The sequence below is a fragment of the Phalacrocorax aristotelis genome, chromosome 2, assembly GCF_949628215.1.
Source record: "Phalacrocorax aristotelis chromosome 2, bGulAri2.1, whole genome shotgun sequence".
NCBI lineage: Eukaryota > Metazoa > Chordata > Aves > Suliformes > Phalacrocoracidae > Phalacrocorax > Phalacrocorax aristotelis.
In genome coordinates, this window is record NC_134277.1 from 140,784,692 (window position 1) to 140,811,266 (window position 26,575).

General features: G+C 40.0%; 1 long non-coding RNA gene across 2 annotated transcripts; it reads left to right on the top strand.

Moving 5' to 3' along the window:
- Positions 1-5,559: 5,559 nt before the first annotated feature.
- On the top strand, positions 5,560-26,575 carry LOC142053564 (uncharacterized). Of its 2 annotated transcripts, none has more exons than XR_012659257.1 (5): positions 5,560-5,679; positions 19,321-19,497; positions 20,131-20,190; positions 23,947-24,055; positions 25,034-26,575. It is a non-coding gene; the product is annotated as an uncharacterized LOC142053564 (long non-coding RNA). The 2 variants fall into 2 exon arrangements; XR_012659258.1 differs by having other exon boundaries at positions 19,373-19,497.

The window sequence follows — 26,575 nt, forward strand, 5'->3', positions numbered from 1 at the left end:
GTTTCTGTGAGACTACTTTTGAAGGTGTGTGCTCATTTCATTTCAGAAATTATTCTCACTGGCTCAACAACAATGTGTTACTGTCAAACGTCCATTATTATGCTGAATGGAAATGCTGGGAAGATAAATTTAGAACATCTTTCATCTAATTTTCAATATTAACAACTGTTCCATAGACCTGCCAGCAAACCCAAGTGTGTGACAAAGTAGAATGCCTTGATTTAAGCATTTAATTATTTCTCGATGTCAAACGATTTAATAAGTAATGATAATTGGAGTTGGACATGATCATTAGATAATCAAGCAATTGAGCTGACTCATCTGACAGAGCAGGAAGAAGAAATGGTGGTGGTGTTTGTCATAATAACCTATGCAACATAAACACTAGTATTTCTCCAGTGTTTGGAATCACTGAGAAAAGGTGATGTAAAAAAGAAAATATACAACTACAAGTAGAATATCAAAACTGTATTAAAGAACAAACTATGCCTCTCAGTTGGTAGCTCCCAGTTCCTTCCACCCCTCCACCCCATTTCTTGTCCTCTGCTTCCCCCCCAAAGTGAGCACTGTTTCTGTAATTGCATTTTCTAGGTTCAAAACTGGATTCCTAAGTGCTGTGTTGCTGCCAGAGGTGGACCCTTTGCCTCGGAGAGCAACAAGGGCTAAGTAAGCATGTAAAATATTAATAAGCGAATAAATACATTCTTTTTTAAGCACTAACCCACAAAGTAGTCTACTATTATTTCTGTTGTATAAAAGTGGGTATACAGAAATGAAAATAAACCCAGAACGTGAGCTTTTGTACCCTTAAGAACAAATGGAAAAGGTATTTTCAGGCCAGTCTGGTCAGTCTTTGCCATAATACTCATTATACCATGAGACTAGAGAAAACCTTTCCCTGGGAGGACCACATTTCCAACAACAGAGCAGCTAGTGGGGGTGGTGCAAGGGTGGAAGGTAGTCTTCAGTGTGTGTGTCTGAAATGCTCAGTGGGGGATGCTCGTTTCACTTGTTCCTATCTGCTTCTCTCCCAAAGTCCCTCAAACCTCAGACCTATCCTCCCTCCTTCCCACCAGCCCATTCAAAGTTGCTTCACTCCTACCAGCTCTCTCATACCACCTCTCCCATAACCAGTCCATGCTTACCAAAACTAGTTGGTTCTCTTTTCATAGCTAGCAGGTGCAAATTTCTGCTCTTATTTGAGACAATGCCAGACAAATGAAATATAGTCAAAAAACAATAAGCTGTGCATGTGGTTAACATAATTGCATTAGAATAAAAAATGAAATGACAAATCATTCTTTTTACTTCAGGATGGAAAAGACCTCCAGTTCTAGACCTCAGGCAGAAACTTCCTACAAAGTTACTATTGGTATTTTTCTAGCATTATCTGGTGTAAAGATATTATACACTGTCCTGGCTTTGGCTGGGATAGAGTTAATTTTCTTCCCAGTAGCTGGTATAGTGCTGTGTTTTGGATTTAGTATGAGAGTAATGTTGATAACACACTGATGTTTTAGTTTTTGCTAAGTCGTTCTTACACTAGTCAAGAACTTTTTCAGCTCCCCACGCTCTGCCAGTGCACCAGAAGCTGGGAGGGGACACAGCTGGGACAGCTGACCCCAACTGACCAAAAAGATATCCCGTACCACAGGGTGTCATGCTCAGTGTACAAAGCTGGGGGAAGAAGAAGGAACGGGGGGACGTTTGGAGCGATGGCATTTGTCTTCCCAAGTAACCGCTACACGTGATGGAGCCCTGTGTTCCTGGAGATGGCTGAGCACCTGCCTGCCCAGGGGAAGTAGTGGATGAATTCCTGGTTTTGCTTTGCTTCTGTGCACAGCTTTCGCTTTGCCTATTAAACTGTCTTTATCTCAACCCATGAGTTTTCTTCACTTTTCTGTTTCTCTCCTCCCCGCTGTGAGGGAGTGAGTGAGAAGCTGTGTGGGGCTTAGTTGCCAGCTAGGGTTAAACCACAACATGCACCTTGAACAATTTGCTGTTGGGTGCTGTCAGAGAACAGTCACTGCATTAGATGGATTTTTGGTCTGAAGAGATAGGATAGTGCCTTTACTCCATCCCACCTATCCTGTAAGTAATCTCCCACTGAAATTATATTTAGCTACTTCCCATAAATTAATTACAGTTGTCATTCTCTGATTTTTTTCTGGTTTGTGGCATTCAATATATACAGCATCCTTTTGGTAATGCCAAACTCCAGCACAATACTTCAGGTATTTTCATAAGGTACAGTCACATCTGGAAAAAGTACTAAGGGAGTTCCCCGCAGTAGGCAATCAATGACTATGATGAGGATTGTAAGGCATCCTGCAGTAGCAATGGCACATATTTTCCGGCAATCACTGCCCAGTGCTTTGGAAATAAACACTTTCATGTTATGCTGCTGCCTGTTAAATATTTTGGCATTTATCTCACAGCAGAGACCATCGCCTGTGCCAGGGTTCTGTTCCATTGACAATGTCTCTTAATTGCCTTGTTGTTTAAATAAACAAGACAAGATAATTAAGAGATAATGACAAAGAAATAGGATGTTAGTGATAATGGGTGGTAGATCCCTCTTCCGCTCTAACTTCGCTATCTAGAGCAGCCCAGGCTCTGTCTGCATTAAATTTCACAGCACTCTTCTGAGTTTTCAAAGGGGACTTTTGTCCTTGCTATCTGTCTGAATTAATAAGTAAAAGTGAAAAAGTCTGGAAGAAGAAATCAGGACTGGGAATATGAGAGGATCAGGTAATGCAAAGGTTTCAGAGATGTAGGAGGATGGACCTGCAACACAAAGGAAAACAATTCTGTGCAGAGAATGACCTGGCAGGAGGAGCTGCCTGTTTGCTGTTTCGGTTGTCCTGGGAGTCCAGTACTGACTGGCCTGAGCGGTCCTGTTTCTGCTCCTGACAAAAGCTGTTAAACCATGCAGCCTCTTTAAGGGCTGGCCAGCAGGATGCCTCCCTGCTGATGCCAGCTACCTGGGCTGCTCTTGCACACGTGCCTTTTCGGTACCTCTGCTCACACTTTACCTTGCTATTCCCCCATACTGACGGCTAATCGAAAAGGCTGCAGTCATCCTTTGAGCAATCCGTTAGGCAAAAATTAACTGAAGTGGGATATTCAGCTCTTCAGAGCTAAGGACAAAGCATTTTTAAAGTGTATTCATACACTTGGGACACAAATAAAATAGATCAGTTGTCCTTTCCATTACTTACCTTGTTTCCTCAGCTGGGGCTAACAGATTAAAATACAAATCCCAAAAGATTTGATACGTAGAAGCCTGAGTGTATTTTTTCTGACTCAGTCTACTAAGAAGCCATGAAGAGTGCAGACTGATGGATCTTATTGCTCGTCTGAGACTTCTTATTTATTTCAGTGCTTAATTGTGTATGTAGTTGACAGTGACCAGTTCTGCATACAATGATGCCATTATACATTTCACAGTATCAGAACAGATTATTCTGGCAGAAACACGTAGATAAAAGCCAAGTGTGTGAAATTCTGCTGAGCAAAGAGTGGTAGTGAAAGGAAAGAGAAGTTCCTTTGAACTTCTTTGAAGTTCCTGTTCTCTCTCCTGGCTTCCAGTTTGGCTGTACACTTTGCTTCAAAGACTAAAGCAGTATCATAACAGATTTGCTTCCAATTGTCTCAGTCCAAACATCTTTCCTGCTGGTTATTGATATTGATCTGACAAGATCCATGAGAGGTTTTCAGGACATTCTTAAAACACTTGTGTTGGCCTCGAACTGTTCAAGCCAGCTGAATGTAAAAAAACCACCATGTAGCCTTTGAGCCTGATTTTGTGGCTGCCCTAGAACAGATTACACCTTACCAAGAGAGTTTTAATACTGTGAATAAAAAGAAAATTTCTGAGGTACAATGTTTGCTGCACAGTTGTGTCTGCCTGTATCCCGAGTCAGGAACCACGAGGGACTTGAAGGACTGGCTATGTAGTCTTGTTACTCAGACACTGAGGATGAGAACAGAAATGTACAGCAATCTTGCTGAGTGCTGGTTTCTTTAGTTATTGCATATTGCTTTACAGTCAATCAAAGGAGGGGTTAATTTTGGAAATAAGGGAAATATGAGAAAGATTTTTTCTCATGTAGTGGGAAATCTACCAAGGCACAAACACTCATCAACAATTTCAAACCTGCTTCTGTCAACTGTGGCAGTCACCTGTGTCAGGCTGGCCTGGAGCAGGCTGAAGAATGGCTGCTGGCTTCAAAATATGTTTAGTGAGACTGAAGTACTTACATGATGCTACAGAGACATTAGGCAATGTTGTAGGTTTTTCGAGCTTTGACTTCGATTTTTTTCTATTAGCCGTTATCTTCATGGTTACAGGCTAAGTAGGTAGGTTGATGAATAGGTAGCTTTTATAAGGGATGGGCTTGGGTTAGAGAGGTAAATTATACTACAGTTCAGGAAAGAGTGAATTGTCAAATATTTCCGTAATAGCAGACTAGGAAGCTCATTTATTGACACCGAGGAATTTGATCAAATCACTACAACAGTTTGATGGCAGAACCAAACCTGAAACCCTGATCCTTAAGATCCTAGGGACAAACTCTGCTACCAGAGTGTATTTAAATTCCTCTTTAAAGAATAATGATTAAGATACCTATTTCAGGCACTTTGGTCAGAGAAAATGAAAATACATGGTACGTAGATCACCAGTACATATATGACACATGTATGTTTCTGTGAGCTGGAAATAACAGGCAAAGGGCTTTTACAAAAATACAACATTACAGTGTGCTACAATGCTGCCCACACCAGCACCGCTTTTGTGAAGAAGGCGCTGATAGACAAATGCCCGCTTTTGTGATTGTTTTTAATAAGAATAGTGTTTTTGTAATTTCATATTCATATATTTGATTCTGGCTTGCATTTTGAAGCCATTCACAGGCAAAGACATGGGTTCATTTTATTCATGGGAATGGGAACTTGCTATATCCCTATCCCCCAGGAAATCTTCTGGAATAATAGAGGCATTGAGTTTTAAAATAAGTGTTGAGCATCTGATCAATTAACTATGCCACTATTAGAAAGAAACAAAGAAAAGACAAATAAAATGGAAGCTTATTTGCATCTGATTTACATTATCCTTCTGAGCATTGATTCCATTTTTATTTCATTCCTCTTAATATTATTCAGATTGCAGACTGTAACCTTGCTGCACATTTACAGCTGAGTTTCATTGTTCATTTAATCATCTCAGGTGTTACTGAAATAGGGAACACTGCTGCTTGAAAGATTTCCCCTGGGGTTCATGGGAGCTGCTTGTATCCTGAGGCTGGAGGAGGGGGCCTGCAGATACATTCTGGCAGTGCAGCTCTGAATTTTGATGATCATCTGTTGAAAAATCACATGGGCTCTCCTGTGTCAAGACCATCATTGCTGTCTCCTCCTTTTAGTCAGCAATTCGTCTTCAAGCTTGCTACTTAGGTTACGTCTTTTTCTTTTTCTTCCCTAAACCCTTGTTTCAGCTTAAATATTTGCAATACCACACATTCACCTCTCCCTCATTCCTCTTGTAGGCAGGAACAAACACACAGTGTCAACACTGTGCAGATATGCTTTAACCCAGCAGATTATTTCTGTGAGTTTGATGGTGAGTTATGAGATCTTTGTGGTAAGCCCACAACACAAGAGGATTCTTTGATAAACGTAAGTAACTGGAATTTACCAGGCAGGTATCTTCATCAGGGACCCATTTTTCTTTCTGTTTCCTAGAACATTGCTTGCTCTGGTACAGAGATCCAAAAAGTTAACAGTTTCAGGCAATAGACTGTAGTGTCAATGATTTGAAATTCTGTTTTAACTAATATTTTATAAGGTTTGTTTAAAATCTACTGTGTCTGCAAACAACACCTCTTGTTAAATTATTTACCATTGAATATTTGCTGAAAGCAAACACAAAAAGCATTATCACGTTCTAAGTTAATTTGTTTAACAATTTAAACAAATAGCAGTGAAAAATGTTTTGAAATCTTTGTTTAGCTGTAGTCTGTTTCTGTTGACATAGACCTACAAAAATCCCCTGGCTGGGAGCTCTGATCTGATATTTCCATCTGAATTCTCCAAATCAAGATTTCTCCCCATTTTTGACAGGCAAAATTGTGCTCAGATGTTTATGTGATGGCATCATAATGCACAAATGAATGAATAAATAAAAATGTAAAAAATTCCCCTCAGGCAGCAAATTTGCTGATTTTAATGTTGGAAGTGAAGGTTAAGTGTTATGTGACAGGAACGGTACTAGCTGTTGCAAAAGGAGCTGCTTATTTTGATCAACAGCAAAACATTTGCCTTCAAATCTTGAGACTCCAGTCCCAGTTGGAGCAGCAACCTTTCCCCTATAATTAATTTTTGTGTGCTGTAGTCCATTAGAGAAGAGAGCGACAGCCTCTGGACACAGATTACTGTCTTATGTATAGCCCGAAGGAACATTATGGTCTTAATTAAAGGTGGCTCAGTGTGTCAGCCATTGCAATAGTTTGAGCATTTTTAATACTGTGCCAGTATCTAACCACCTTAAAAGAATTCTGGTAGCAAGCAAACTAAGTAATTTAAAGGCAGCTCATGTTCTCTGTAAGTTTTGCAGGACTGCTATTGGGAATACTTGATAATTTATGAAGGCTTACACCACCAAATTAATTACATTTTCCTGATGCCACATGTCTTTTTCATACAAGCTAGCTCTGAATTATAAGTAACAATATTGTCCTTGTTCATTCCTTCAGTACAGGAGACAGCTTACTAATAACACCGGTAGAATTCTGTTACTGTATTTTAGAAGTGTCATTTATTAAAGCATCACTACAATTAAGGTGCTGTGTGCTCCTCTGATGTTAACCCTGATTTCTGCTGTACATATTACTGAACCTCGGTTGTGAGCCTTTGGCATTGATTTGATTTGGGAACATTTTTTATATGGTTTGGAAAAAATAGGTTTGCAGGAAGTGGCCAATGCAGACTTGCTGTGATATGTAGGAGGTACAAAGCCACATAGTCTACTGTTTTCTGTGGGAAAGAGGTTATAGTACAAGCCTCTGTTCTGACAGACAAAAACTCCTAGGGGCCCTTACCACAGAAAACTCATTGTCTTCTGTTGTCAGTGGGCTTCCTCTGAGGCCTGGCAATCTTGAATTGTGTTTGGGTTTTGCATAGCAGATACTTTTTGGAAGTTCTGACAAACTCTTTTAATGAGGTTGGCTCAGAAAGAATGAACATTTTTCCTTTTTTTTTTTTTTAATTAAAATAGAATTAATTTGAGTAGGTGGTATATAAATACAGCTACCTCCTCAACTTTCAGTTAATAAAGAGGGAAATAAATGGAATATATATTTTCTTGAATAACATTTTAGAATATTGAAACTTTCTTTTGTGCCCCTTCCACTTTTTTTTTTCTGATTTGTATGAAGACGATAGAAGACAGTCTAGGACTGCTTTTGGAATCCTTTTCAAGAGAGTGATTTGTATTATGAAGCATACTTGCATGATACACTATTACTTAAAAGGACAATTGGATTTGAAACAAAATTCCAGGAGGAGAATTTTTCACAGGAATTCTCACTTTTCTGTAGTTCCTTTGAATTCTGAAGTTTGGTCCATGAAAGAAACTTTGCTGTTGTGAAGTTTCTGTGGACTCAGGGGAATTCAGCGGGCTGGTACCATTTAAGCTCAGTCTTGAAAGATAAAGAAAAAACTGCTTCCATCCAGCAGAGAGCAGAAACAAGAAAAGAAGAAAATCGTTCTGTTTGTCCTCATCCCTTTAAACAAATAATGGATTTCAAAGCTAATTGAATTGTGTAAATGACATCATTCTAAGGTAATTTATTTTATTCTCCAAACAAATGTGCTACAGCCCCAGTCAGAACAGAAAAAGAAATAAGGAAAATTAAATGCAAATAAACCCTCTTAATGTAGCATTAAGGGCTAAGTCTTGGCAAACCATTGGCATTCAGGATTTGATGTTAGGCCTTTTCAGAGTGGGCCCCAAAGCAGCAGATCCCAAAGGTATTTACAGTCTGGTTATTTTCTATTTTCAGTTGTCAGTGTTGGGTGGCCCCACTGCTGCAAAAAGTTGTAAAAACCATGATGTTTAAGAATTTGCATTAAATTCCATAACATTATTAGTAGGTTTAAAGTAGATCACATGAGTAAGTTTTTCAGGATCTGGACGTGATCACTACTAATCATTTGGCTATTACAGTTATTTATTCTTCATTTTTTTTCATTTAAAACACCCAACTCAACCACTCCCAAAACAGCTTTATGTCAGTGCATATTGAAGTCAACTTTGAAAGGCAAGGCAGGGTGTAGGACAGCCATGACCCCTTTTGTCTTTTTCTCTTGGAGGAAGTTGGCAGGTTCCTATAGGGACAGGGAGAAGTAAGACTCAGAAGAATGAATGGTTTGAGGAATGAATAGGGAACGCTGAAAATTTTTCTGGGATGGGAGGCCTGGAATTTAGTTACCTTGGAGGTGGAGCATGGTTTAGGTGGAAAGATAAGCCAAAGAGAGGATAAATTAGCACTGGAAAAAGTCAGTGGGATCACAAGAGTTCTGCCAGAAATGTTTTGTCAAAATCACACAAGACTGGAGGAACCAAATACGGGGATAAATTAAGCCCGACATTAGCAGTGCTGACCATTAGTGGAAAAAGGGATAAATGAAGGAGAGCAAAAAAAGGAGAAAACCAAACCCATATAATGGAAGGAAAAGCAGGGCACAGAGAGGATGAGTTCAGCTTACTGATGCTGACAAACCAACATTCATCCAAAGGCCAAGTTATAGGGATTTTGATGGTTGACAATGAAAAAGACCAGAACATGGTTGAATACATGATTGAATACATAGTGAAGACAAATAGTGGAGAGAGGGATATGGAAGGGTTAGCTGACTAGTCAGTGGCAGCAATACCTAGGAGAAGTCAAATACTGCATGATTCTGGAGGTGAGGGAAGAAAAGGAAATATACAGGATGGCTGAGTGAAAGACAGTCTTGTACCATGGCCATGGCTGGAATCAGTTTCTGTGTGGACAGGGAACAAGGCTGCACTCACTATCAGTGAGTGCAGACCTGAAGTGTTTGACCCACAACAGGAGTTGTTATGACACTGTCTCACATCCTTTTGATCTCCTGCCAGATTCTTGCTTAATCCACAGGGTGACAGATGTAAAAGAGGGATCTTAGTAATGGAAACACTGAAAAGATAGGTTCAGGCAAAGACATCAAGACCTCTGTGGGAGCCAGTAACTTGGGGGAATGAAGTTGGGAGAGAGAAGGAAGTCAGAGAAGGGGTTAGGTTAGGAATGAGGGTGTGAAAATTAGGGAAGAAAAGGTAGAAAGGATAAAGATGTTAGGATCAAGTCTAGGAGGTGAAGAGGAGCAGATGTTGCACTGAATTCTGTGTTTGCTTTGATGTGAAGAGCAGTAGTGCTGGGAGAGAGGGGGGAGGAAAAGTTCTCTGGTGTTAACAGTAACATGACAAAGGTGTGATGAAAGAGGGAATGGAGCTGTAGTGTGCAGAGGACAAAAATGAGCAGGACAAAATTCTGCAAAATAAGAATGGGGTGATGAAAAGAGCCTATTTCAACACAATTATTGGGAGGTACAACAGAGAAGACCCAAAAGGTACTGTTGAAAGCAATAGATGTACCCTGCTTGGAACATGCTGAAGAGTCTTGCATCCTCTTCCTAGAGGGGCATGAAAATGTTATTGGACAATGACACTACAGGATCAGTGTAGGAGAAATAATCTTGGAGCTAGCAGCTCCCCAGCACTTAGACTTAACACTTCTCCTGTTGAGGTCTTCTGCTCCAGTATTTTCCTTTCTGCTGCGTTATGGAGCCATGCTCCACTTTTCAGCTATATCAGTGATGTGTATTAACGATCAGGCTCCAAATATTAGTGATTCTCCAGAGAAGACCATGCTGAACTAATGATGAATTATATTAGCTGCTGCATTTAGTCTTCAGCTCTGAATAACGTTTGGTCATCTTCACATTATGTTAAGTACAATGAATGCTGAAGGCCTTCCAGGTAGCGACATCTGGTTGTGCTACTTTACAGAACAAAAAATGCCTCAAGGAACTAAGCCTCAAGTAGTTCAGCATCTGTTTCAGGTTGTTTCAAGAGATGGTATACTCCTTGTAAGCTTGCCCATGAAGAATTCTTACATGAGCTTTGACAGCACTAACATTTTTCTGCTTTTTATGCAGCATGCAGTTGGAAGTTCATTTTTTTTTAAGGTTTTGTTTGTGCCCTGAAATGTAAATCTATCTGAAAGTGACTGGTAAAAACTGTGTTAACTGAACATCAGTAATACTGTAAATACTTGCAAGAGCAAAAGTATATTCAACAACCCTTCACACAACCGAGACTGTTTAGCTAGAATGGTACTGAATGAGATTTGTCTCTATCTCTGCTTAAAACTAAAGGAAATCCAGGTCTTTGTCAGTTCATTCAGGAATTTGCCATCCATTCTCACCATCTGCCCTCAGATAGCAACAATCTCCTTTAATTTCTCTTTGTCACTAATAGCAAAATTCTCTGTAACAGTTGCACAGCAGGCAATAACTAGAATCAAAATCCTTCTTAGAAGACAAAGAACATTTCATTTCTGACCAAAAATTAGGTTCTCCATCTTTTGTTCTGTCTTGAGTCAGTGACTCCTGAGTTTATCCAGCCTTAAGTCATGTTGTTTTATTTTGAACTAAACCTGAAATCTAACAAATTGGAAAGGACACCAGTTAAACAGTATTGGAACTTTTTAGTGATATAAATATAAATTGACAACAAATGGCTGCCCTAGGCCAGGGCATATTGTCTGGGGACCCCAAGATGGTGCTGCTATAATTGGCCTGGTTTTAGTCTAGTTTGGCTCAATAAACAAGAAAATACTTTGCCTTCTTTCCTAAAGAGGCAACAAAAAATGATTCAACATGAATCAGTTACTGTGTTTTTCCGCAACACATTTACAGCAATGTGGAACTTGTTTTCAAAGTGTCAGATGACAAACAGAGCTACATCCTCTCCTTCAGCACCTCTGACGATTGGGCAACTCTACTTTGTGGGAGTTTCTTTATAAAATATGCTTATGGTGCAAACAATTGTCCACCATAGAATGTGCTAAGGAAGAAATAACGTGAGATCCATAGTGATGGTATAACCGGACACAACACTGCAGACAGATCTGTGCATATCCCAAGAGATGTTGTCTTAACTTAATAGGTGAAACATCCTCCACTTGTAATTGTTTGAAAGGGGTGGCCAGGATGGTTGGGTATTTGCCAGCCGCATCAGGGTGTGAATAATTCTTCCAGTTCTGTACATGTTTGTTGCAGCACTCCTTAAATCCACTAAGTGTTTGGGATCCAGAGTTGCTCCCTAAGAAAATAAACTTTGTAGCAAAAGTCTCCAAGGACTATTGTAAAGGTCTTCTGATGCATCTTTCTGGGAAGCCTAGGAGGTAACTGCACTTACCTGCCCCTCTGCTGAGTTTATATTCCTCTAGCTGCTGCCCTTGACCCCTGCGTCCTCCAATGGATATATGTAGCTTCACAATAGCAGGAGGTTTCTGTGCTGATTTAAAAACTCCCCCTGTCCCCTCATGCATTTTTCTCTGTCAGGGCTGCTGTGCTACAGCAGAAGGGAGCATGTGCCGAGTCCCGGGACTACCAGTCCCTGCAGTCGGCGCGCTAAAATGCCCAGCAAAGGTGACTTTGCACTGTGGCTGAGGGCAGTGCTTGGGGGTGTTCATTGGCACATGTTCCCTTCTGCCATCTCTGCCGTAGGGTGATAACTGCTGGCAGATGACTGTAAGCATCTAGGAGATTTAAAATGTCCCAGAAATTTCCCCACGGGTTTTTTGTCAGAGTCTGTGCATTGTGCCACCCTCATTAGTTTCCCTGTATTGCTTGTCCTAGTCCACGTGAAACCACTGAATGAAAGGGACATCTTTTGTGGTAATAACATTAATTTCTGCTGGGTTGTTACTTCATTTATGTATCTGCTAGCAAAAAATGACAGCAAAAAGGTATATACAGCAGCACCTTGAATAGATCCATAACAAGAATGTTGTGACTGTTTAAGTGAACACAATAAGTAGCCTGTTGGCTGCAGTGAAAGAGGAGGTTAGAATAAACAGTACTGAGAAATAGCATGGCTATGTCCATATCACTCATGAAGGAATCAGAAGCAACAAATAAGGAGAGTCAGCTCTTATCCTGGAACTAAAATGTAGTTGTTTTGAGCACACAAACACACATGCACAATAGTAGTGCAATCTTTATTTATTTATTGTATTTTCACCAAGGAGTACTGCTAAAATGTTATGAGAGACTTCTTGAAATATTATATTATCTATCTGGGAGCAGAATAAACTTGATGTGTTGTTATATAGTCTGGGTTTTTGTGAATATGTTCCTGTTTTAGCGCACTGAACACTGATGTTCAGTTGATACATACACACACTGGCTTCTTCACAGCTGTTTAAACTGTGCCCTCTTGGTTTGCTCTGCAGACTTTCATGAATATTCAGATTTATGTTGCCTCCCTCATCAGGCCAGTACTGTTGGTTGGGCTTGTGATGCTGAAGGAAGTGTTTTGATTTTGCTGGGTCTGCATAAATAATGTTTTAGGAGAACTCCTTTAAGTGTGAACAACCTCCTTTTAAAGTCTCACGTATGATCTGAGCCTTAGAGAGCTGCTGGAATGGACATGGAGATATTAAGCAATTCAGTAATGCCTTTGTGATAAAACAGAAGGAAGCTTTTTAGTCTGGATTCTGGGGTTGCTTTTAAAGTTAAATCAGCATGGCATAGGTTACTGCTGGATACACCACTTGCAACGTACTACTCCCATGGATTACACACAGTGATTTTAAGAAGGAAAAGCAAGGATTTCCTCAAGCCTCTGTTCTGTGGTTGACCATGATGAGTAGCTGATTATTTCTAAGCTTTTTACAACTCCTTGATAAAGGAGAAAACTACTACTCAACTAAGAGTTTTTTAAATTGTTTTAATACTTTAATTAATAAATAATATTCCTTATTGCTCTTTCCTCTCTTTCCTGCAAAATTTTTCCCCAACAATTTATAATCAGTTTATCTAGAAGGCCACTGGTAACCTGCAGCACAAATAACTCAAGTCCATATGGAGTTCTACCATGTCTGTCATTGGTGGTAAAGAAGTGTTTGCAAAAAAAAGGTAAATGCCAGTACCAGTGTTTTTGTCTTGTAAATGTCCAACATGAGAAGGTCAGAGCACAACAGCTTTGCTGAGAACTCCCTGACAGGCTTTCTGAAGTTTTGTCTTGTATTATTATTTGTGGTCTCTGGTCTGAAGAGGCCCCTTGGCTTCAGGATGAGCAATTGGGTTTGCCTCCTTGAACAGATGGGTGAAAAGGGAAGAAAGCAAGATCTGGACCTACAGGTTAGTCTGTGGGGCAGTTCCAGTGGCAAAAGGATGAAGTTGGCGTAGTCTCACAGCATTGCTCTTGGAGCCATAGGAGCCCAGTCTCTGCTGGGTGCAGAGCCTTACTGACATGCCTCAGTATTCTCTTCACTGTGGCACCATCACTCAGGAAATCCTAATTTCTATTTCTTTACTGTGTTCCCTTCGTAATCTGTGCCTTCAAATGTGCAGGCATAATCAGCTGTACACTCTGACAGTGCCAGTGTCCTTTGGATGGAGGTTAAGAACATGGCTCATGGCATTTGGGCGGTTTGGGGGCTGGTGAGCAGGTAGGCCTGTGCCTGGCAGCACAGTAAAACATAGCCTGTGCCTGGTGACCTCCCCAGCCTTCTGCATCCTTCCCTGCCATATTGTTTCTGCCCTTCAGCCAGGCATCACAGACGTGCTGGAATCAGCATGTGAAAAGAGGAAGGCCCCTGCTAGCAAGGTGCTCTTCATGTGTTGGGGAAAGCTCACGGCCAGCCTCAAGCATTGATCTAGAGCATTGTCATTTCAGAATTACAGTGATCTCTGGTGAGCTCAGCGCCATACAAACCCTCCTTTCGGAGTGGCTCTCACCTTTGCTTCTCCTCTGCATTTGGGCAGAGAAGGTTTTCTTCTTACTGGCTAGAGGAGGTGAGGTCAGGCAAAAGAGCTTGGGTGGCCGAGTCGCAGGTGGCGAAAGAGCTGGGAAGTGTCTCCAGATGGCTGACGTAAGGGTTCATAAAACGATGAGGGCCCAACCCTCATCATTCCTTTAAACCTAAATGTTTGTATGTGTTACCAAACCATCATGTAAAACTATATAAACGTTTTCACATGTTGAACTACAGATTAACTGTGGTGCTTATGATGATAATTAAAACCACAAACACAACATATTGTGAAAAATACCACATGCACATTTAATTATGATTCAAATTTCCAGGCTTAGAGTCAGGGAAAGGAATTACTGGGTGCCTCTTGAAAATTGTTCTTTGTATTCAGCAAATCTTAGGCAATGCTGAGTATCTGGCAGGACTGGACCACTTTATTTGTAGAATTTGGAGAAGGCCTTTGATTATTTCTGGAGTTATTGTTTAGGTGTAGAATATTTTGAAGTACTCTTTAAAGTGAAACGTACTGACATATAGGGGATTGATGCGATCAGTATATAATATTTCAGATCAAATACCTAGGAAAAAATCTTCAATTTTTAAATATTTCAGACCCTTAAAAAGAGTGTAAATCTGCAAGGGTCAGAGGAAAAAAAGAGTTTTACAAAAGTATGTTTTCTTTTGGGCTTGTAATTCTTTTTACGTAATGCTTGCAACATCATGACAATCATTTCTGAATATTGCTTTAAGTATCTGCCTTTGGGGATTTTTTTCCATGTTCATGTCCTGTCCCACAAACTTTGCCATGCAGCACTGAGTCTGCAGCTTGGTCTCAGAGCCGAGCAAGCCAAGATGTTCACTTGGGGTAGTGCCGTTCCATGAAGAAACACTAATTAGGCTGAAATGTAATAGCCACATCAGCAGCTGAAGAAAATAAAAATGGACCCTGAATAATAATAATTATTATATGTATATTTTTGAATTTTTTAACCAGTCTTATAAATTTTTTAAAGTCTGAGACGTGTTTTTGAATGTTGGTGGTAAGTGAGACTAGAAATGAGGCAAGCAGCAGTATCCTTTCCAAAGCAATATAGAGGCCAAGACATGGATGTCATGACTCTTGCCAGCAGAAAGGAGATGGGAGAGAACCTGCCTGATGTAGGTAAAAATATAACCTGCTTTGCACAAGTTGCAACTCAAAATGGCAGAGTTTGGTCTTTTGACTTCAGCCTCACTGAAGTGCCTACTTTCTAATGTGATCCTGCACTGAACTTTCAATTTTGGGCCTAATTCTCCACCACAGATAAGTCTGCACAGTGCAAAGTGGCACTGCAGGAGAGAGACCGCAACGTGCCCCGAGCAGGCAGGAGTATCTCCATGGCACACCGCAGCGACATGCACAGAAATTGTTCTGAGAGTTGGGACTGCCGTAATGTTAGCATGCTGCAGATGGGGCTGTTTGGGGGATCTTTACACCGTCCTATACTCAGCAGTAGAGATGTGCCCAAGCTACATGTGTGAAACAAGTAGTAGTAAAAGTTTAACGATCCACGGAAACCATTAAAAATACCTGAGGTATTTTTTTTTTAACAATCAGAAGCATTCAAAATTAGCAATGATGAATAAATTAAAAAAAATTTTTACAAAGAAATAATGTTATATCAATATGTATATGTTTAAGATTCAAAGAGATAGAGATCCTAGAGTATCTCAAGAAGCAGCCTCTTAAATATATATATTTTTTTAAGAAAGAAGATAATTTTCTGCTATAAAATGTTTTGTCAAAATTGCTGAGCTTATTTTTTTATTTTGTTTTATGCAGTGTTTTCTTCTTTTGGTTTCTGAAAATTTTCTTTTTTTTTTTCCTCAATTTAAGTTCTCTGTAAATAATCATCAAAAATAAGCAAAGCCATATTTCTTTCCATTAAAAGATTTTTTTTTCCCCAAAAAAGGTAATATTTTAGGAAATCAACAACAGTTTTCATGAAATATTACACTTCAGAAAAAAAAAAAAGCCACACAAAAATGAAGCGGTACTTCTGGAAAAAAAAGATGTGATGTTAAATTCTGAGCAGCTGCAATCCAAAACAACACCTTGCAGAGTGTCAAGAAATTATAGCTACAGAGTCAGCAAAACACAGGTGTAAAGGGCTCCCTCTGTGCAGCACAACTAGCTGCAATGTTTGCTGCGTATTTGAGTTTATTGGGATGTTGCCTTGGGAAGTCTTGCTGGCACTCTTCTCTGGGAATCTGAATGCAGTGTGAGAGAAACATCACACTGAGCTGTTCAGCTTGAACCTTGCACTATGCCTGCTGTGACGCATACCATTATTATTACTATTGTTTTTAGGGTTGGTTGGGTTGTTTTTTCTTTTGCTCCGCATTAATGTAACCAAGATCATAACAGCAGCATATGCACAACAAAGCTGCTAACTGAGGAAATATCAGGCTTACGGCATTTCTTTGCACCACAGTTGCTTATCAATGAAGTGTATATATAGCCTAATTAACATAACTGGAACGTCTATAATTATGCTATCATTTTGTTTACTTTAGCACATTCTGTTGAGGTATATGGGTAGCAATATTTGTTATTGAAATATTCCCCCTTGCTACATTCAGGCTGTTTAATTATCCTGTTAGTCTATTTTATTTATGGTGTGATTTAGTTGCTTAAAAGTGAGGAAAGTGTTAAAGTCCACAAACTCTTGGCGCACATATTCTTCTCTATTTTGGATCTTGGACGCAGTCTGATAAAGCTTTGAGTAGTTCTTACTTATGCAAGTAAGGTGGTCCTGTTACAATTAATGTCACTATTGGCTTAAATAAGACTTTGGAGGATAGAAGACTAAAAATAAAAATAATCAAGAACATACACAGCAAAAAGCCTTTCAGGCTTCCTATCTGAGAAAATGGAATGCAGAAGTGAAGCTGTTAGTTTGGGATAGCAACACTAGACAAAGACAATGAAGGAAAATTATATCAAACATTTCTTTTTCCCTGGCTTAGACTGCCTTACTGAAATGAAATTGCATCCATTTTTGGTAAAAGCAAGATATCTCTTCTGCAAGTGTTTCCAAAGAAGGTCCCTTGCGCAGGCAGGATGATGCTTAGCTCAGCTTTTGCGTAGTCCACATGGACGCCTACATCTTCATGGCTTTAGCAGTGGTGTCACCAGTGCTCTCTAGGTCCACGAAAGCCTGAGCTTCCTTGGCGTGTTGTAGTATGAGCATAGCTCAGGAGAGGCAACCACAGCACAGTCTTATCCCTCACGTCCTTTAAGGCGGGAAGGGAAGGGCACATGGGGCACCAGTCCTTGCCGGCAGACACTTCTGGACGTTTGAAGCGGCAGAAATCCTTGTGATGCTGTTGCCTTGAACTTCCCTCACCCTCATGCACCCACAGTGCAGACACACAATGCCCTTCACTGGCTTTCACCAGCAGGAGTGGTGCACGATCAGCTCACCCAGCAGAGACCTGGATCCTCTGCTCCCTTGCATTCACCAGGGTTAATGCTTCTTGCTTTATGATGGCGTGCAGAACATTAATAAAGCAAGTCATGTTTGTACAGCTATATGATTTCCATAATTAGGAATGTCAAGAGTATATTTTAAGGTAAGGATGTATAAATTAACATAGACATACTGAGAGCGTTGGCAGTTTACCACACCTTTGGGTGTAGTCTGGGGCCTTTCTTCACATTAAAGGAATAACAAAGGTTCTCTCAGGTCTCTTGCTGAGTTTGCTGGTTGGGTGGAAATGTCTTTATTTTTTTTCTTTGTTTTTGATGGAGCAAAACTGTTCATGGTAGTGATTTCATTGGGAGAGTACCTCTTATGTGCAAGCTGTCATATTTACAGTCGCTTCTAACTGGGAATAAGTTTACTTCTCAAGCTGACACATACCGCAGATGAAGTGCCTTCAGCATGTTTAAGGTCAGAGGTGTCCAAATCTTCCCAGGGATCTTCTGATGAAAACCGGATGGCCTGAAATCTTCTCTCTCCTTTCCCTACCAGCCCATTTACACAAAGACAATATAGATATCTAATTTAAAGACACCAAGTATAAAAGGGTGGTGGGGAGAGGAATTTAGTGGTTTGTTTTTTTTTCCTGAAAATTGCAGTCACACCACAGTCAAAAGAAGAGGAATAAATAAAGAAGCAGCACATTTCAAGCCTACTGTTAAGGAAGTCTCACAGTGGCTTTGCTGCCTGCCTGCGTTTCTTTACCACTCTTGGTCAGGCACCATATGTAAATGAACACTGCTTATATGCAAGCTCTCCCTTAGCGTTACATCAGCTACTCCTAATAAAAGCTCAATATGTGAAACTTAATCATCTACCAGATGTTTTTATTTACCAGTTCTTATTTTTTATTTAAAATTGCTCATGGGGTTTTCTAGTCACTTGGATCTAATTTAAATGAGTAGACCCAAATTCATCTCTGACAATACATCATTAAAGTGACGCAGTTTTACATAAGAGATGAATTTTATCCACAGATCATATTTTTTTAAGAATAAAATAATCCATTACTAGAATACAACCACATATACACTCCTTCTAACCCCTGGCCATCCCCATGAACATGAAGAATTGAGGACATAACCTGTGGAGACAGATACACACATGTGCATCTCCATCCCTCTCACTGCCAACCCAAGGTCTTTAGCATTGAAATGGCGGCTGATTCTCTCTCCTTGTGTTACACAAGCACAAAGAAAGAGAGGACTGAGGCTCAGAGGCAAGGATCTCAATGTCCAGTTAAAGGAGTGAAAATTGTGCCTTAAGAAGAACTGCAGGATTGAACTGCTGTTGAAGGGCATGAGAACAATAATAATTTTTATCCATCGCCTGCTGTCTTCCTCTGACATACTCGTGGCATTTGCTGTCTCATTGTAGCCCATTAGTTGATAACAGGGAGCACAGAAGTGTTTTGTAGGCTGTAAAGAGCAGAGACGAAATGTTGTGACATGCCTTCCAGTGACCACGGCTGGACTTGCTGATCCTTGTCTTTCACTTTTTCACTCCTGTTTCAGACAATGCATATGCAAATGTCTTTCTGCTGCTTGCTGAATTGTCCTTGAAGTCTAACCCTTTCTAAACCCAACTTGGCTTCTCTTAAGTACACTGTCAATCATGTTAGGGTTTTCTAGATATGTGATGGTTTAGTGGGTTTTATACAAATAGACACTGGTTTCACTTGCTAAAAATATGTGCTTTTGTTTTCCACTGTGTTTTCTTAAATTCAGAATGAGGAAGAGAAATCCCTTCTGCTTTAAACAGCTTTCTAGTATTCTGCAGTTGTGTTTAGGAACCACAACCTCATTCTGAAGTATGGATGGACAGCATGGTCTCTTCATTGAGGTGACGCAGCATGACAACGTCTTCCTGCTCTGAAACCTTTGGCAGTGACTGCAGCCACAAATGTAAGCAAAACCAGATTGTAAATACAGGTTGTTGAAGAGCAGTTGTTGAAGACAGCTGTTGAAGACCAGGAACTCCTAAGGCCCCTTTCCATTCCTTGCTGAACTTTAGCCATGAGCACCCCTCCACAGCTGGTTGCAGACAGTTACGTGCGCTCTTTTCCTATGCTCACAGCTTGATACAGCCTTACTGAACTTACTGCTGTGAATATGTGTATGCACTAACTACAGAGCATCCAGATGCCCTGCCGCCTTGGAGAGGTGACCAGTGACCCTCTCCCCTTGCACAAAGAGAGTCTTGCTCTATCTGCTGAGGCTGTCAGCAATACCATGCTGTGAATCATTTTATCATCTTCTGGGAAAGCAACAGGATTTTGCCCTTTATTTTGGTGTTGCTCATGCTTGCTGCTCAAACTCTTGCTCTCCCCATCCCTTTTCCTACCATAAACACTGCCTCTGCTCCCCTCCCATGCAGTCCCTTTGCCTTTGCCCTTTCTTCTCCTCTTGTACAGCTCATGTTTCCCTTGTACTGGGTTATCTCAACTGTTTATACTAAACTTCTCTGCTAACCACATGGCATCTGTGCAGCTGCACATCCCACTCAGGCTTACTCCATGCCTTCTTTGTTTACTCTAGGTGCAGGTGACAGCAGCATGGGCTGGAGTGACCAGCTGGCACTGTCAAGAAGAACAATAGGTAATGGTTTGCTTGAACAAACCTAAACTCCTGGGGTCACTAGTGCTTTGTCTGCGTCCCCAGCCTTAGCCTGGTGAGACCTACTGGTTTATGCAACTGGGAAACAAGTAGCATCTTCCTTCGAAGAAGGGCATTTTTGAAAAGTACCAGAATGAGCAAGGAATTAAAACCTTGTTAAAGGGAGACTGGCACACTCCATGCGCAGCTGACAGCGCATGAGGATTTGTGAGGATCCTGGAGTCCTGTCCACTGCTGTTGTCCACAAGGAAGTGTCTGCAATGGGCAAGGCAAGAGCAGCAAGCAAGGAAAATAACTGTAGACAACTAAAATTGCTGTGAGGACATCCACTGCCCGGCAATTTTCCTAAACGGGGATTACAGCAGGGTCTCAGAATAAAGGGTATCTAATGACCACAAGCTGCAGAGGTTTATGGTGTGTACTTACACCTACACCCTCCAAGCACTGCTTTTCCTCTAAGACCATGTTGACCACTGCAGTGGTGGAAGTATTAGTTTGTGTTCACCGGCTACCTCAAACCACTGCCTTTGCAGAGGACAGCTGCTACATAGAGAGGTTCTTTACCTACCTTAGTAATTTCCCAGCAGACAAGAAACTAATCCTTTTTTCAGACCAAAGTGTCTCTCGCAACCCCAAACTGAGACACATCATGAAACTATTGCATTTTTAATCAAACCAGCCATTGTTTAATTGTCATGTTTTTATCAGGAAATTGCTTTCTTTTAAAATTTCCCACATGTGACAAGTCAGATCGTAATGCATTACTTCAGGCTGTATCTTTCATGTTGCATTAGAGTGAGACAAGCTTAACACGATTTGATGCTTGCAACCTGCTTCAAACATGGCATGTGAAAGATTTGCAAGAGGTGCATCTTTCAGGGAAAACAGAGACTTTATAGTTCTTTTCCTTTTTATTTACATTTTCCTCCCTTTTTAGTTTCAAATTGAAGTTAACTAGTGGGGCAGTTCGAGAAAGTTAATCAATTCATCTGTTTCTCCTACTTGTAAAAATTCTATCAACTTCCAAAAGTTTACTTGATTTCTGCTGTATATTTTCCCAACTTTCTAACTGAGAGGAAAAGCTACCAGCTGACTATTAGGAAAAATTTTTCTAACAAAACAGCAATTAGGTTGGAGAAAGAATAAATACAGGTTCTCTTAATGGGTGCTGATAACAGAATAAACAATTCTCCTTCTGAAAGAGGAAGGTTTATATGGCTAAATCCCCATGGTCAGCCTCTTATATTCTAAGATATTTTTAATTCTCTGATTCAAAGATGAACATAGCAACTCTATCATATAAATGAACATACTTACCTCACAATAACAGTATAAAAAACCAAAAGGAAAATAATCTATTAGAGTAGTTTCAAGTAATTTAGTTTAACATATTTATTGTAATTGATTATACCTAAACATAGTAAAAATGCATATTTGTCTTAGGAATATAGCAAAAAGAATATTTAACATTTGAGGTTTTGGGTTTTTAATTCTAGAAAAATCTTTGGTCAAGAATTTTTTTCCTGAAACATTTCTGAGCACAAGCTAGTTTCTCCCATGCCCTTTATACAAGTGACTGTATAAGCATGCTGGTGCTTAGCGTCTGCCTGAAGAGTTTTCTACTTTCCTCACTACCTGTATTTAATTTTCTCTGAGATTATTAATAAGTTGTACTTACAGCAAGAGACTATAGTTAAGTACGAATATAAGCAGGATCATGATTCATACTGGGCTAGACACAGATGTTTTTATTCCTTCTGAACCATCCTATTCTGCCCCATGAGATCACATAATTTCAGTGGGATGACTTGGACTATGAACTCACTTCATTATACACGTAGGTAACACATTCTGGTTTTATTTACTTTTCCAGTGTGAGGATCTTTATTTTAACTGCACATTTCATCTGGTATAGATGCTAATATAACTGCAGTAACCTCACTCTCCCTCATTTCATGTCTTAAAATTATGATTTTAAAAAACATGCTCTGGACCAGCCAAAAAGCAGAATCCTAATGCAGGAACTGCAGGTTAACATTATGTAATTGCTGTGTTCAAAATCAGGATATTTGACAAAAATGGTCTTTTCTGGTGTCAAAATCTATTAAACTACAAATTTATCTTTTGTCCCAGCAACACAGATCTGATGAATAATAACCTGTGTTTGCTTTAGCCTGCTTGAGACTAAAGAGAGGTTCTAAGAATCTTCACGTCTGTCTTTCAAACATCTCAGTTTAACAGCTTTTCTAATTACTTAATAAATTACAACAATTAGGTTCTGAAGTACCTCTCCAGTACATGAAACAAAAGGAGAGAAGAAAACCCACCAGCAAGCCCCAAAACCACTACTTAAACATAAGCCTAGCTTTAAAATGCTCCTCCTTCCATTTCTGAAGAGTTTCCTATAACACAGCTGTTGGAAATAACAAGAGACTAACCTCAGTACAAGCATCAGCACCCAGTGTTTCTTTGTAAACCAAAGGGTTTATTTTTGTTCAGACTCCCTGAAGTTGCTCAAATGGCATGTCAAACCAAACAGTGATGCTATGAGCAGAGGTTGTGGTCTGTATCTCACTGTTGATTGTAAATGATCGGGGATAAATTAGAAATATTGCCAATAGAAATATTTTTGCTTCCAAAATGGAAATATTTAATGCGCTTTTCTGGTTTCACAAAGACCAAGTGCTTGGTGCACTGTTTCACTGGCCTAACAAGTGGTAGGATTGATGGTGTTTTCTCTCTCATCATTATCAATGCACCTGCTTTTACATGGAAAACAAAGGTAAATGCGATAGTCTTTTCCTATGGTTAGCCACTCTTGCTTCTGAGATTTTCACAAGCTGGCAGGATATTGAGTTTCACTGCCGACTATTTGATTTAGTGATACAACTCAACCAGGAATGGTTAGCATAACCCATTGATGTGCAAGAAGACAGTATGTCAGGAACTTACTGCAATGGATGCTGTGATGCTACCATATGCACTGGGTCAGACTGAAGTAACATCCAAATCCTTGAGAAGTAGTTGAAGTTCTTTGCAGCAAGCCAACATAAATCTAGAAAGTCAGCCAGAATCTTGTACTAAATTTTTCCAGAGCATGTGCCAGAAGGTGTCTGTTGTGCTTAGCACCTAACTAGGTACGCTGATTCACAGCGCTGCTAAACGCTTTCGGTGCCAACTTTCTTCATAGAGATAGCTGCATGAGCAGTCGCAGAAATTACTTATTATAGGTAGATTTGCCACAAAGCCCAGAAAGGGTCTCTGGGAGCTTCCCACTTCCTTGCTGCACACTGGTGAGTCCTTCTGGTGGTTGCTGGTCACCAAAAGGTGCTTCCCTTTACAACCCCTAAAATACCAGCCCTTAAACGGTCTGTGCACATCTGCGGAGGCACACAGCTGAACAGCAGTGTGGATACAGCATGCTTCTTATGTTAGTTCCCTATTTTTCTGATTCACCTCCCTTTTAAAGGAAAATGTCTTTATGTAAACTAGCTACCTTCAAATCACCTTTAACACAAGTCAGGTTAAGGTAAAAAGCAGAAAAATGTATTAATTCACAACATCCAAAGCAGACTATGAAAACAAAGGTTTATGTAAGGTATGGGCAGAATGAAGGAAAAGAATTATGTCTACACATGAAACTGAAATCAAAATTATTTCTTACTGCAGTCAGCTGAGGCGCTACAGGTGCCTCAGTACAAACCTCATCAGTGATTTTGTCCTCCTTCATGCTCATAGTGTCAGCTTGAGCCCCTTGGAGAGGAGCCATCCTGGACAAAGCCACCAGCTCTAAACCGCCTCTCGGGGGGTCCTCAGGATTGCCACCCATGTCAGCCTTCCCGCGCAGGTAGTGTAGGCTGTTCCTTCGGAATTCAAACTGACTGCTCCCTTCCAGTCCTCTCACAAGAGGCACAACAGAGTTTGGCTTTCAGTGAACCTTAACAAACCATTTGTTATGTATGCAAATTTTCTTTCCAAAAAAACTAATTGGAAGTTCTAATCTTTTAAGAGACAGTCACACAGTGTGCAAAAACCCTTGATAAAAGATCTAAATAAATACATCATGGAAAACAAATAAATCCTGGTGATGATAAAAGGCTAATCCAATAAACTAATCTGATCAAAAGATCAGTCTTGTAAAATCAATTACATTTGTCTTCAAACACAAAGACATAGACAAGGTTCTTAGAAGAAATACGTTCTCTGTAGGAATTAAACCACAAATTGATTTATGAATATACTCCCCTAAGAGAAACCAGAATATAATTCCTAAAGTATCTCCATTGGGAACCAACAGGAATTTTGTCTCTTTTGTACTAGTTTAGCAACTCACTTAAAATATGTAAACAATGTTTGGTATACAGCATGTGATTTATAGCATACACTGTTTTGTCTCAGTGCTTTCAAGGAGAACAACAGCAAGCTGTAAAACCTTCTGCTCCAGATCATTCCTTCAAAATAAATCCAGTTCAGATGCTCTGTGAGGACTGGTATTTCAAAGTGATAACTGACAACTTATAAATCACCCACTTCATTTTGCAATGAGACAGCACATCCGTAATCCATATTTATTTCCCATTAATAACTGTGAGGGTGCTGCTGCATTGATTGCTTTATATCACGTACATTTCACCTTATTAACTAACCTTGAAGGAGAGCAAAGAGGAGCACTTTTCCCCCTTTTTTTGCACATTCAGAGAATATTCTAAGACAAACTGTTTCAAATATATTCAAATAATATATTGAACAAACAGAAGCTCAACATTTTCATGAGTTTGTTAATGAAATCTGTACTGGCCTCACTTATGTTTCATTCCCTTTTCAGACATCCACATTAAATATGAAAGCCGTGCAACACAGAGGAAATACTTTATTTCATTTCAAAAAACATTCAGAATGTTGAGTCAGTTCAGGGTTGACATTGGTAACTGTGTGACTTTGCATGCCTCCAGGATTTGTAAAATTGCCAAACTAGATTTTGGGAAACCAGTGGGACTACACTACCAGGAGGGAAATTAACAGAGAGAAGACTGATTACAACAGACTCTGCTAAGAGATGGTTGTAACAGGCCAAGGTGCGTTCCCTGCCTGCCCTCAGGCTACGCTGCCTGCTGAAATCTGTGAAAAATTTGTAACCTGGACTGTTCCTGTGCTAATCTAGCCTCCCTGCCTTGGGAAATAACTACGCAAATCACAACTGGGTTTGTCCCAAAGCCCTACCAGAAGTAAGTCAAAGACAAGGCTCCAATCATGCCACCTACAGAAGTTTCTTCTGCATGTAGCCAGGAGCTCATGGCTAGCTGCAAAGAAGACTCCACAGAAAACACATTTCACTGAGCAGAGCACATCTTTCCCACTTTGTCAATGTTATCTTTTTCTTTTGCCCAGTTCCATGTTTGATACGAAAGTTTCTGTGTTAAAATGCATCCCCGTTTGACATCTTTTAAACTTACCTTAAGGTTTATATGGAACCTTTGACTACTGAAGCATAGTAATCTCCATTAATAAACCCTACAGTGGTAAGCTGAAAAATCAACCTCCCAGGCAAAAAGAGATGTGGAACTGCATAGGAAATGTTGGATGCATACACCACCTACTTTGTAATGCAGCTCCTAATCACTGCTAATGGCTCTTGAGTCTGTCATTTCCTTCCACAGTGTAAAATCGGCACACTTAAAAATACCTTTACAACAGGGTTCTCTCTCTGCTCCTGCTTAATATTGCTCATAAATCAAAAATACTGAAGATGAAATCATTGGCTTCATGTCACACTAAACATTCAAAATCATTATCCCAAAATCCTTTGGGGAAGCAGACAAGATGCTCCCAGTTCAGCTCCCTGTAGATTGTAGGTCAGTAGCACAAAGACATAGCATATAATTGGTCTCAAGTGGTAGCCTGAGCTCGTAAGAGGCCAAGGACAAATTAGTCCGAATCACCTCCTACTTTAAAAAGAGACATTTCAACATGGGCACAGTTCAGATTTGCAGCTGCCTGACCTACGGAAAATACGAGGCTTTAATGCATCCAGAAATTGAACAGTGAACAATTTGGGTGTCTGAATATGACAGGAAACATCAGCCTTTTGATGCAGGGCACTTCTGTGAGCATTTTGGCTTCAGGATGAATTCCGAATTCTTAAGTTTATATTGAAGAGTACAAAACTCAACTTTAAACTCTAGATTATAAAGGGAAATGAAGACCGAAATGAAAGCAGCATGCAAATGCTAACTGTGAAATGTTTCCAGTAAATACCAGATATTGCTTTTTAATGTTATATGACATTTTACAGATGCAGAAAACAATCAGACATCTATTGTCAGCCAATTAGTACATTAAAATAAATGCAAATGCAAAAAATCACTGA